We start from the raw sequence: 14,965 nt of genomic DNA, 5'->3' as shown, positions 1-14,965 counted from the left end.
ATTAATTTGCTGACATTTTAATCCACTCAGATATTTAAGATCATCCGATTGTAGATTGCTTGTTGTTCCAAAAACGAAGAAATCATGGGGTGGGGGGATCAGTCATTTGCACATGCTGGACCTTACCTGTGGAATCAGTTGCCTCAAGCTGTCCATTACATTTCGAATGTTGACTCCTTCAAGGTTGCCCTCAAGACTCATTGGTTCATACCCGCTTTCCAGTAGAATTGTATATTATGTATTCTTTCATCATTATTGTTTCGTTCATTTTCATGTACATGCCTGTGTAGCTATATTTTTGTGTACTTCATAATTCACTTTTCCTACTGCGCCTTGAGCACGTTTGTCATTTTGAATGGGCGCATTATAAGTACTCTGTATTATTATTATTATTATTATTATTATTATTATTATTATTATTATTATTATTGTTATTGTTATTATTATTGTCATTATTATTATTACTTTTACTATTATTATCATTATATACCATATATATTTTATATATACATTTTATTATATCATAATACGAGTTTGACAATAACTCTTTCCTCTGATAACCAATTTTAGCCACTAAAATCTTTAGGTTTGACATGTTTGTGTCCCGAGCAGCCCAAAAGGAAAGAAAAATATTATACAAAAAAAGAAAGACATTTTGGTTTTAGATGCCCGGTCGGTTGGATCATGGATCTGTAGGTCCATGGTTGAAATGCCCATATTCAGCGATGCCAACGTGACATCGATGGTCTTCAATGAGGTCTAGAACGTCAAAATTGATATGAAGTATGAAGCACTGGAATTAAAAAGAAATTTTATCTATATAATTACTACGTAGAAATATTGAAAAGGAAAGATACAACGGAGAAAAATAAGGAAATGATAATAAACCAAAGCTTATATTACCTGTAATGTTTTGATAAAATAAAAATTCTTATTCAAGAAAAAGTTTGGAAAAAAGTTTGGGCAATAACCTTGCAGATGCCTTATTTTTACGTTTGACTATAATCAACTCTAGGGGGAAAGTTTATATCCAAAGGAAGGTCATTGTCTCTCCACCATTATGTTAATCTTAATCTTAATCTTTGCCCGAAGTGGAAAGGATAAAAGTGGGTTACAGCTTAAAATTCATATCTCAAATAAAAGAAATGTAATTACTCATCATTTCAAAAATCAAAAACAAAAATGGAAAGAGTGATCATGTCTTCTCTGATCAAGAACTTGCCAATTTAAGGCGTTATGCATCTCGAGAACAGTTCAAACATGTCCGACATGAGAGTCAGGTTGTAATCTTAGTAAAATTCGACCAGCCCTTCTCTGATTTTTTTTTTTGTTGTTGTTTATCGAGGTGTTTCTTGAATGATGAGCCATATGATTTCACCATTGAGAAAGAAAAAGTGATGTGTAAATTACTTTCAAATTTGACTCAGTAACAGAGTGTCTTGATCTTCAAACAAAGCCTACAATCTTTCCACTCTTTTCAACATGCTTTCAATATGAAATTGCCAATTTGAATTCTCACCGGTACAACAAACCTACAAAGTATAAAAAATGATGAACTTGATTTTGACAGAGAGGAGCTGTTAACGAGACTTCCGATTGATACGCATAGGGCCTACTTTTTTTCTGGCGGTTGGCACTTAACTTGCTTTCACACATCCAGTTGTACACAGTCATGTACTGTATCCGCCCTCCCAAGGGGAAAAAAAAGGATTCAGAGCAATTTCAATAATGGGTACTGAGGAATGAGAAAAATGCAAAACCGTATTATCAGCGTATGATTGCACATTACAGAATGTAACATATTGGGCCGGATGCATAAACGCTAGCAATTGCTTGTGCTAGCCTTTTACTCGAATTCGTATAAGAACAAGCAGTTGCTTTCAAGCAGAAGCTTTTGCTAGCAAGCACAAGCAATTGCTTGCTGCCCGTAAGCAATTGCTTAGAGACCAAGCGTATGCTTAAAATCGTATGCATAAAACATACCTTTTGCTTGTTCTTGCTAGCAATTGCTTACGATTTTCCAAGCTCTGCAAAATGAACTTGAGCTTTTGCTTAACTTGGACTTTCCCTTTTAAGTATCATTTTCACATTCATACAAGAAAGACCACACTTGTGCAGGGGTGGTATAAATCTACAAGAAATTACTCTTTAGCAGTGTTAGAAACTTTTTCATTTCAACAACGGGAAAGTCCAGTGGTCAGCACGCAAAATGTGATGAAAAACAGGTGGTAGTCTTGACTTTGGTGGAGAGCAAGGAGACCTCTCTCCACGTGAGATCTGGCAGATCCGGGCTATCTCTATAAGCAGTGATGGGAATCAGCCAGTACGTGTGTGTGTGTATAGTCTGATGTGTGTGTGCGTGTGTGTGCGCATTTATGAGTGCCATTTCATAGCTCTATTGCTATGTCAGGAAATGTTTCGCACACACACGCCCTTTCAAATACATGCTGTCACACTCGCCTTTGTTCTTGTGTTCGCACAGGCGTGACGTTCTTTTTGTTGAAAACGCAAGCAATTGCTTGTGCAGGACAAGCAAAAGGTTATGCATATGGATTTAAGCAATTGCTTGAGCTAGACCTTTTGCTAGACGAGCTTGTGCTTTTGCTTGTTTTATGCATTCGGCCCATTGTATCAGATCGTTAGTGTATATTATACAGAGCAGTGGTGTTAAAAGAGAGCGTTGGGGACCCCGCATGTAATGTTTGGAATCGACCATTGCCCATTATATATTACACCATGCCTCTTAAATTTGTTGATACAATTAGTTACAAGATGATTAAGCGAAGTAGCGGAAAGTGTTATCCGAGTCGCACTGTGGAATATATCTGTACTAACGCATATCGTATTTTAAGATCGATGTAGCTACCGTTTGTTGATACCAGACAGATGCCGAGAGAGTAAATCATAACTCAAGCTATGTATTCAGCATTGTTGAAATTTTCATTTAATAAAAACACTGATATCACAAGAGGATCTATACATACCAAGAATTGAACACTATCACGATCAGTGCTTGTGAACGCTTCAAAGGTACCTTGACTGCAGTAATTTCTAAATCACTCAAACCTTTGATGCATGAGATTCTCAAAATGAATTGGCTCATGAACATAATTATGCGTTTTATCAATTTCTAAATACTAGACTTCATAGCGGGAAAAGGGAAAATAAAGAGAAAAACGTACAAAAAGTGGCAAGTAGTATGCAATTGTTAATATAAACACAAGCCTAGAAGAACATAAAATATGTAACGAATTAAGCACAAAGTATTCCGCAAAAAAAAAGCATTATCATAAAAAAATTCAACTCCCTGCGTTCCACATGTACATTGATTTACTGTCCGTGGATATCAGTGTGAAATGTGAGCACGATATTTGACTTTTTGGCAGTGAATGGCTTTAAGAGGTTTTTTTTTCCGATTATGATTGTTACATAAAAATAAATAAGAATCAATCAAAAGCAGAGTTAACTTTGAAAGAACAATCGTACTTAAGTGTTAAGTGTTTATAAGCGTCTTCGTCAACATCGTTGTACGATCTCACGAAAGTGATGTTAAATCAATACATGTATTACAACTGCTGGAGTGGGTATCAACGGAAACCAGTTGACCGCGGATCGCAGATCTGGGCCGTCAGTAGCCTTTAAACAAGGCGACTAGCTCTGCGTGCCCCCGTATAGCGCGTTTACCCCACAAATTGCCACTCGCCGGCCAACAGGTTTGTGGGGTAAACGCGCTATACGGGGGCACGCAGAGCGAGTCGCCTTGTTTAAAGGCTAGGCCGTCAGAAGTTCACGGTACGGATGGTATGGATATTTTGATATTTTGGACTCACTTTGCATGTTTTTGGGCCATAGTTGAGGCATATGGAATATACGTCTTTCTAGAAGCACGCCGTCGAACAGTTTTAAGGTAAGCAAACATCCGGAATTTCGCACTTCGCACCAATATAGATATAACTCAACTTTCCCGCCAATTGGCGTCTTGTGAAACCATGGCGGTGGCTGCCGCCTCACGAGAATACGATAGAGCTGTAGACCCCAAAGGGGCTTTTGACCCCAAGGGGACAGACAGCGACACTAGCTATGATAAAGTTCATGAAGAAGATTACAGAGTTGTTTCAGGCAGGCGTAAGAAACGAAAGTACAGAGAAGGCTCAAGTACGGTGGAAGAGATAAGCACCAAAAGGGACTCTATGTCAAATTCCACAGATTCCGAAACGGACTATGACAATTACGAAAACGTCTTTCGTACGCCAAAAGCAAATCCTCCAGATCTGAAAGTGTTTATCACCCCCATCGAGCGTTCCAAGTCTCTTCGCAACATAAGTTTACTGGTAATTGCCAAATCAATCCAAAACGTGTCAGGAAGCCCGCCAGAATTCATGAAAAGTATGAACGCAGGAATCTTAGTTAAATGCCGCAACGAAAAACAACTCAGACAAATTTCCGATATTCAGCAAATCGGTAATGTCCTGGTCAAAACACAAAAGCATCAGAGCGCCAAAGGAGTTCTCTCAGGGGTACCCATAGAAATGGGAGAGGAAGAGATCAAGTCAGAACTAAAAAGACAAAAAGTGATTAATGTAAAGAGAATAACTAGAAAAACCTACAACCAGGAAAAGAAAGATACTTTCTACACCCCAACACGCAGTGTCATTTTAACATTTGACTCAAAACAAATCCCTGAAGAGGTAATTCTCTGCTTTCAATCATTTAATGTAAAACAGTGGATTCCACCTGTTGTAAGATGCTTTAAGTGTCAACGTCACGGTCATACGGCAGCCAACTGCCGTTCAAAGACCCGATGTGTCAGATGTGGGGAATCTCACTCTTTTGAGGAATGTCCCAGAAAAGAAAATCCCAAATGTGTTAACTGTGGCGACGACCACTCGGCGGCTTACAATGGATGTAAGATGATAAAGAGAGCGAAAGAAATACAAAAGCTAAAGACGGTACATAGTTTGTCATACGCCGAGGCCGCAAGAACGTATCGGGCAAAAGAAGAACAAACAAAAGAAAAGACACAGAAAACTCCTCTTCCCAATCGAGTGAGCTACGCCTCAGCGGCAACCATGGCAACCAATAGCGGCAATCTGCCGGTAGCCGGTGCCGAAGGGTTGGCAAGAACAAAACCACAGAAACAAACGGCGCCACGCATTCTCCCATCTCTCCCTTCCAGTACTGTAAGCCAAGCTGTTGAAACTATCAGCAATCTGATGGTGGGAACAGACAGAAAAACAGATACAAATAAGGGTGATGTAGTGGAAAGCCAAACATCGAACTCAACTACTGACAAAACTGAACAAAAAGGAAATCCACCTGGAAGTAACTTTCTTGTGAATGCTTCAAACGAGGAAATAATTTCCTTTGTGGTCAAAATTGTTCTAATTTTCGTAAGTGAACAAACGGAACCAGAGATACTCGCACTCATTCGTTCTCTTGTGGAACAGGTATTGATCGAAAGATCAAAATGCAGCAGTTAAACAGAAACCTTTTCATGACTGCGCTGGTCATTCTCCAGTGGAACGCCCAAGGGATGAATGCTCATGGAGGGGAATTGATTAGATATATAAATTCTGAACATGTAGGAGTAATTCATTTGATATGTATACAAGAATCTTGGTTTGCGGAAAATGCTGAGTTAAATATTCCCCAATACACCACACTGTCAAGAAACAGAAAAAATGGACAACGTGGTGGAGGGGTAACTATATACGTTCATGACTCAGTAAGTTTTGAGGAGGTTCGAATTTACGAAGAAATAGAGATGCAACTGATTGATATATATTTGGACGATTATGTGTTGTCGGTAGTGAATTATTATAATCCTTGCAAGAAATTGAATGATGATAATCTGAACATGTTACTTTCGAAGGTGAGAGATGTATCGAAAGTATTGATAGTCGGTGATTTTAATTCTCATAATGTATTATGGGGTAGTTTACGAACAGATCTCAACGGTAAATTAATTGAAAAGTTTATGATGTGTAATAACTTAGTTGTTTTAAATGATGGTTCTGGAACAAGACTGGATAGTCACACCGGCAAGACATCTTGTTTAGATCTGTCTATCACATCGGCAACCCTGGCCGGTAAATGCATGTGGCAAGTGTTAACAGAATCACTTGGAAGTGATCATTATGTAGTATGCACTCAGTTATACATCAGCGCAAATCCTTTTCATTTACGTGAAATCAACACAGGAGGCGAAAACCAATCTTTCAGAAAGATCAACTGGAAGAAATTTGCCTCCTTATGTAATGATCAGTTAACTGTTGATTGTGTTGACAAATTCGAGAAAGACGCCTCTTCAACAACGTTGTTTGAAGAATTTATGGTACGCTTAACCAAAATATTAGGAATATCAAGCTACCGCCCAAAAGACACAAAGCGCAACCCTGTCCCATGGTGGACGAAGGATTGTACGGACAAAATAAAACAGAGAAACAAAATACAGAGAAAGTTAAGGAGACAATGGTCAAAGGCTTTGCAAAACGAATTCATACAAAGGAAAGCAGAAGCCCAGAGGACCATCCGTAAAGCCAAACACGACTACTGGCAGTCCTTCAGTGCGAAACTAAACCGTTTCTCCTCAGTTTCAAAGGTATGGCAAACAATAAAGAGGCTAAACGGAATACCTGTGAAACAAAAAAAAAAATGCCTGCTTTACACTCCGAAGAGGACATTATCATCAACGATAAATGCAAAGCACATGTTTTAGGAAAATATTTCGGTAGTGTAGGCGGGAAAGAGGAAAATGATGAGAATTATAAGGATATATGTGAAGTTTGGGGATCGGTGAGGACAGATTCTGACAGCAGTCGTGAATTAGTTTATAATGAACCTTTCCAGTTCCGGGAATTAGAGAGAGCACTTAGTTCAAGAAAAGGCACAACGCCTGGATTGGATGGAATAGGATATGAGGTTTATTGCAACATGCCCATACATTCTAAAGAACTTTTACTGTTAATTTACAATCGAATTTGGGAAACTGGTCTTATACCACAAGCATGCAAACACTCAATTTTGATCCCAATCCTGAAAGCAAATAAACCCCCCACAGAATTGAGTTCTTACCGACCAATTACATTATTACCCTGTTTTATGAAAATTATGGAAATTATGGTTAAAGAGAGGATAAACTTCTTGGTGGAAAAGAACGATTTATTATCCCCGATACAGAGTGGATTCCGTAAAGGCAGAAGCTGTGTGGATAATATAATTCACCTGGAAAATGAAATACAGAAAAATTTGAAAGTGAGTATTAAAACAGTCGCAGTATTTATTGATCTAGTTAAAGCATATGATAGACTGTGGCCCGAAGCCGTCCTGGTCAAACTGTGGAAGGCAAACATTCGAGGGAATTTGCTACATTTTATAGCAAACATGCTGTCAAAGCGCACCTTTCAGGTGCGTGTGGGCAATGCACTATCTGAAACAATGGAGATGGTTAACGGATTACCCCAAGGAAGCCCTTTGAGCCCCATTCTGTTCAACCTGATGCTCAGGGATATTCCAGTTGGGCCTAACCCCAAAGTCCTATTATACGCCGACGATTGCGTAATATGGCAATCAGGTAACGACATCACCGAGGTTGTGTTATGCTTACAAGGATACTTGAATATACTTAACGAGTGGTTCAAAAGATGGGGCATGCTCATCTCATCCCCCAAAACAGTGCCAATACTGTTTTCAAGATCCAACAAAGAAGAGCCCATTTTACTCTATCTAGACAAACAACCACTTATTCAGAGAAAAGAACACCGATATCTCGGAGTTATTTTAGACAAGAGGTTAACGTGGAAATCTCATATACAAGACGTAGCATGTAGAAGTAAAAAGAAAATGAATATACTTAAATGTTTGGCATATGTAAAATGGAGTGGTGGAATAAAGGATTTGATAACAGTATATAAATCCCTTATTCTTTCTTTATTGGATTATGCATGTGAAGCATATGACTCGGCATCTGATTTTGTCAAAAATATACTCAATTCAGTTCAATATCAGGCTCTGACAATATGTTTGGGTAGCAAAGTCGGAACCTCCCTGAGAACTCTCCAAACAGAGTCAGGAGAGATGCCCTTAGATATGCGGAGAAAATTGCTGAGTGCAAGGTATATCAAGAGAATTGAAGCAACTCCCGACCACCCCTTGCTGGAAGATGTAGGGGACTGTTGGCAATATAGATTTTATGATAACAAAACTTGTTCAAGTATTTCCTTTGGAAACAGGATAAAGCAGATGAAAGAGGAAGTCTACCTCGATATGCCTGTTGAGCAGGTAACTCCTCTAACTATCCCACTTTGGCAAATCCCAAAAGTGAATGTCTCAACTGAGTTAAGTGGATTAATATCGAAGTCAGATAATCCATTGTTTCAAAATCAAATGAGTTTAGAAATTACACAAAAGAAGTGGAGTCACTACTTGCATGTATACACGGACGGATCCAGAAGTCAAACAGGCATAGTGGGAGCTGCTTTTTTCGCACCCTATTACAAATACAGTGAATCGAAAAGACTGCAGGATTTCACGTCATCATATAGGTCGGAACTTGCTGCAATTTTTATGGCATTAACCTGGTTGAGACAACTTAGTAATGTGTATACAGGAGTAGTAATTTTTACTGACAGTTTAAGTGCTCTCCGGGCCCTTGAAACATGTAAATTCGAAGATGCTTTTGTGAAAGAAATACACGTTCTTTCGATGCACCTGCTGTTCAGGGGTATGATAGTACACTTTGAATGGGTGCCCGGCCACTGTGGCATCACGGGCAATGAGACAGTAGATAAAGCGGCAAAAACAGCCCTACAAGAGAAACATATCGGAATCAATAATGGACTCAACAAGATGGAAGTTAAATGTGTTTTGAGTAGTTATTTTAACAAGAAGTGGCAAAAAAGATGGGAAGAAACACAGTCCCCTTTAAAAGAAGTACAGAAGTATGTAAGTGGAAAATATTGTTGGGACCGCCGAGTTGGTACCCAAGACAGAGTTAAACTCTAAAGGACGTACACAAGAAGAAACCAGGCAACCAGTCATTTCGATGGTTCATGTCTCAAAAGTAGTCTTTTATTCGAGCTCGCAAGATTACATGACTATGACACGCCAGTGCTCATTCCAAGACTGCCTTTTTCTCCAGTCAGCGTCCCAAGATATACTCCTCAACACTCACTCTTAATTTCTTACATTATCAAAGCATCATTCATCACCTTCTTGTATACAATGACTGTCTTCTACAGTGACCGTTACCAACGACCATTTGTGGTCTGGTCTGGGGACAGGGAGTCTACTTGGGGGTGATAAACTCTAGGGGGCTCGTCCGTGGTAGGGGGAAAGGAAGAACCACAGATACAAACAATGTTCTCAGTTAATGTGTCCGCCCATAAGACTTGTCCTACCAACTTTCAAGTAGAGTCCCAATTTGCCTAACTCTGGGACCGTAACACTCTTCCCCCCTTTGAAAAAGAGGTATTGTCCGCAATACCAGAATGCGAGAGAGAAATGTGTTAACGATACATCAAATTTTTGACCCCAAAGAACCTTCCAATTAAATGAAATTGTAAATAAATGTCAAATCATAACGAAATATGTTTGTTTTTTTTTTTAACATTGACGAACCTACTCCAAAAAGTTTTGAAAAAAAGGGAACAGAAAAGAAGTCGAGACACAATGACCCCAATACAAGAGAGACATATGTTTCATAAAAATCTATGCTAACTCTGACAACAGATACGAAAATGTATACTAACTATTCTACGTACATGTATAAGCTTACACATACTCACACTTCATGATATTTAACAACAAACTGGAAAATGAAACAAAGAGCACTAACACCGGCTGAAGAAAAAAAAAATGGCACGGAATTGCATCTCCCCTATTGGAGACAGGAAACAAAATCACTTTAAAAACAACATAATAATGACCACACCAAATGCATGATAGACAGTGCAGACAGGTGCCGACCGTCTATGGTCACCCGCCTACTAGAATTCCTTATCTATTACTCAGACCAGAAGTCGGGCACAAACCAGGCAGATGACGGAATTATGTAGCTGGACATTATCAAAATACATCTCAGAGTTATCTTTCCCAAGTTTATGGAGCAGGCACATGCCTCAAGTCTGACCTCATGTAACCTCCTATCCTGTGCAGACTCATGCCAAGGAGAGTGGAATTAGCTACTCCGATTGGTCAGTGAACGCACCCTTTGTGGACGAATCAAATGCTCAATAGAGGAAAAACATTGAGAAAGGGACAGGAGAGAGAGAAACACAGGAGGAGCTAGGGGAAAGGAAGGGAGAGAAGCGGAGGGAACTGAGCGGTAAAATTAAAGAGGAAACCCATTTCTCCGAAATAAAAACTCCAAGTATCCAACATGTGTCATGCGCATCAGTAACAACAGTTTGTATGTACATCAACAAAACGAGTAACTCTACATTGTAACAACGCTCGTGCCCAAGCTATAACAAAATGAAACACATCAGCAAATTATAATAGTGCTGCTACAATAAAGAAAAGGATGGTTTTCAGCAAAGAGAGCAAATAAGTGGAAGAACTGAACGAGAGATAGAAATACAAACAGAGTGAGATGAATTGGTGAAGAATACATTGAAAAATCCGAGGAAAGGAAGGGAGCAGCGTCTTTGCAATAAAAACAATTAAAAGAAAAGACTGTACTAATACACAATACGGAGCACCTCCATCAGGGTTTGTAAACTAGAATGCCTGTACCATCCATTTTACAAGATGGATAATCAAACAAAGGCAAGACGATTTCTTTTAACATACAACACAGCATTGGTAAAAACGTCAAATTACAATCATATAATCACAATGCGAACAAAAAAATGGCACAGCTAATGAGCGAGTGGAAGAAATACCTATTTACATAGAGAATGGGGGAGACAGAGGTAGAAATAGAAAGGGAGAGGAAGGGGGAAGAGAGGGGAAAAGACTGCCTCAACAACAACAAAGGCAAAAAAAAAAAAAGAAATGGATGCATGTTCGTTTTCCTGTAGGCTCATGAATTATACATCGCTTATTGGCTGTAGGTAATGAAAAAAATACACAACAAACATTTTGAACAGGACTTACTGTTCTCATGACACATACAGCGATCATGACTACGATACTACTACAGTGTACAGTATCTTAGTCACCGAAAAGACATAAATCAAGCAGTAAACGAAAATGCATTCTTACAGCGTCCACAATCACATAACGCAACGATAATGGCCAGTCACAACAAACAGAGGCGGCAGAAAGAAAAAAAAAAAGAAATCCTCCAAACATCGTAAAACATTTGCCATGGCCCCTGTGACCCTTTGCAGTCCATTGACTGAGAGAGAAAAAAAAATGTGTGCAGTGGGCGAAGGGAGGGAGAGCCAATAAAACCAACGTGTTAGTTCTTACAGTTCTCCATCACTCATAGTCTTTCTGCAGTACTTTGGCATGATCTAAGCTAAACAAGATTAAAATGTTGTTTATCAGAGCCGACTGATAATCTTAACTCTACTTACAAGTATACATACAAATATAAGCTTAAATCAAATGAAATACTGCGAACCTCTACGTGTACTTGTACTTTGGGAACCCAATCTGGAAAGTTATTGCTAAGGTATTGCTTCAATCTATCGTGGTGGACCACTTTTGGCTGAGACTTAATCTGTCTAATCACAAACAGCTGAACATTATTTATCTTTCTAGTAACAAATCGTTCGGTTTACGTGTTACGACAAATAAAGCAACTTCGGCCACTATCTAACAAATTTCGTACGACCAGGAACCAATTGCTGCCTGAAATTCAATCCAGCGAGGCGTCTTTTTCTGAGACGCAGGGCAATATAGCCTCCTTACACCCACAAAATTCGTTAAAAATCGGGAAAAGTTTTCAACTATTGCCAAACCGTGATCAACGGTGATCGATTAATGCGTATCTTCCAGAGTTTTGTGTGATCGACATGAAAGACTTACCCTCCACTTAAACTGTGTAAACACTCCTCTCGCTATGTTTTCGATAAACTGTCGCTATATTCCTATATGTATGCTGTTACAAGTTGGATCATTGCTGCCTGAAAATTTCAGCTATGGCGACTTTGTCGGAGTCGCAGGGCAAGTTACCACTAACAACATACACATCTGAACAACAATGCTCATCATTGAATTATTCCTCTTATTCTTCATTATAGGCACCTTCATCATCATCTTATTGACAACCCTGACAAGTGGGTTTCAATTTCATCTTCATCAGGCCCGTAGCCAGGGGGGGTGCGTCGGGTGCGTACGCACCCCCCCCCCCCCCAAATTCTGAAAGGTCCACTTTTTCATAATAACGGTTTTTAGCAATTCTCAAGATAACAATCCAAATAAATATAAAGACACATTATATGCTACGTAAATGTGGAAGAGTACGTTTAACAATGTTAAAAATAATTGTACGAAACCCTTTTGTTGTATGAACCATCGGATCGTCCCCATGCACACAAACACAAATGTTATGTATCAATTTGTGCGAGCTATTATTATATTGGCACTGCATGCCATGGCCCTTGGCGCGTGTGACCGGTGTTTTTTTTTTCCACTGGCCGCCCGAGTACGTGCGATTCGTGGATGACATTGAGGTTGACACTTGCATTTTTTCACAGGAACAGAGGTAAGTGGATGAAAATCTAATAGCCTCAAGTTTACATATAATGTGACCCTGCACCTCAAAACAAACAAAAAGTCGCCAGACATGAATTTTTAGTTAAGACCATATTCTGAAAGAGCACACTTTAAGCTTTAAAATGATGTATAACTCAAATCAAATGGACTCTCCTAAATATTGGAAAGAAAGCACAAACTCAGGAAAAGTGTGAACTGAGAAAAGAGGCTCTTATTAAAGTACAGTGTCTATTCAAGCGCTTAATCTTTGCCAAACCGTGCTAGCTGTGCGATGAATGAGACAAAAAAAACAGAAAGTAAACCACCAGAGTAACAACAATGAAGGGATTATCAGATTAAACTGAAATTAAGCATGCCTCATTAACACATTCTGTCCATAATCAATGCCAACTTTCAAAGCGGTAACACTATCTTTTCAAAAGTTATAAGTTGAAAGTGAAGAGTGTGGACAAGGTTTTTCAGAAATGAAAAAGGGATTCTAAAGACACACCTAACCACACTATTCTACCAAAAAATGTTCGAGATAAACTGCTAAAAAACACAGTAATTCCTGCCCATTTTATGATACCAAATTTTAGTATAATGTAAAGGAAGACCCTCTCTTTCAGAAAATATGAAAAAGTCAAGTTCGGTTAGGTTGACCCACTTCACTTATTTTCAGTCCTCACGCAAAATCAGTGTGTGCGACTTTATGTTCGTTTTGAGGTGCACGGTCACATATGATAAAGATTAAAGAAATTTCCTCGAAATTACTATAATCGAAAACCTGAGACATTTTATATCTACGTCTCACAAAGATATAATACATGTACATATAAGTACATGTTGGCATGATAATGCCTGGGGATAGATTATTATGTCAACTATTTTCCATTATGAATGCATGCTCCAATCAAATTGTGAAAAGGTGGTCATGAATTAGCATTTCTTGCGAACGATCAGGAGAGACAAAACAAAATGAAAGGCCTGTCTTACTCCAGTTCTCTATTAGTTATACATTTTCTCATGTTGTGACAGTTCGATTGGTTCTCATTTTGAAGTGAGCCAAAACCTAAGAACATTCTCACTTATGATTTCCAAAGAGTATCATGCAGGCACGCAAACTCAATTTAGTTGTATTTCATTTAAATGTAATGGGTAAGAGGGTATGAGAGAGAATGCTGAGCTATGAAGTAAAATGGTAAAGTAAAAAGTTTGTCAGATAGTATTACAAAAGCCTGAATATTGCAAGAGCTCCGGAGTAAAAACAGTCAGGGAAAAACCCTATGTATGATAACATTGTGAGAGCGTTAGACTGCATTGTGACGCGTTATCTAATTTACATTCTTTATTCATCTTTTTCATAAAAAACACAGGTAATGAGCCGGATTGGGTTAAAATTCTTACTTACAGCTTTGTAGAAGTCTGAGTCAACAGTATCACACAGTACTTCAAGACGTATTAGTACAAACGATTTCTTGAGCCTGCACCGTTTCAGGCTCTGTTCTGGATACGGCGGTAGAAACTCATTCTTTTTTGTTGTTTATTTTATCATTATTTACTAATCTCTTTTCTAACTTACAGGTAGCGGATTTCTTTGCAGGCCAAATTCGGAAATGTACTGTTGATTATTACTTATCCATTTTCTCATGTTGTGACAGTTCTATTGGTTCTCATTTTAAAGTGAGCCAAAACCTAAGAACATTCTCACTTATAATTTCCAAAGAGTATTATGCAGGCACGCAAACTCATTTTAGTTGCATTTCATTTAAATGTAATGGGTAAGAGGGTATGAGAGAGAATGGAAAGTGCTGAGCTATGAAGTAAAATGGTAAAGTAAAAAGTTTGTCAGATAGTATTACAAAAGAAACTCATTCTTTTTTGTTTGTTTATTTCATCATTATTTACTTATCTCTCTTCTAACTTAAAGGTAGTGGATCTCTTTGCAGCCCAAATTCGAAAATGCTTAGAGACAGCTAGTAACCAAATATGCTACTATAATTATTCTAATAAATAAGAAATAACCATTCCAGTATGTATCTAAGTGTGCACAGTAAGACAGATCACTTCAAATAGGATAACATCTGAGCACTAAGCCTGAGGTCTGAATTTGCACTCAACTTCTTCCAAAGGCTAACGGATGTTTAATTTTTGAATTTCACTGACCTCCAAATTTCACAAAGAAAACCTTCTTAGCATGATGGTTAATATGACATTTGACTGATATTGGAGATGTTTGCGAATCGGATCTACTACCTTTAATATTATTAAATCTAAAATGATTATTTGAAAGTTCGGAAATGCTGGAAATATCCTACCA

The sequence above is a fragment of the Diadema antillarum genome, unplaced genomic scaffold, assembly GCF_040938485.1.
Source record: "Diadema antillarum isolate AM-2024a unplaced genomic scaffold, OU_Dant_1.0 seq00000032_RagTag, whole genome shotgun sequence".
Taxonomy (NCBI): Eukaryota; Metazoa; Echinodermata; class Echinoidea; order Diadematoida; family Diadematidae; genus Diadema; species Diadema antillarum.
The sequence above is the reverse complement of the archived record's forward strand: the minus strand, read 5'-3'. Positions refer to the sequence as shown.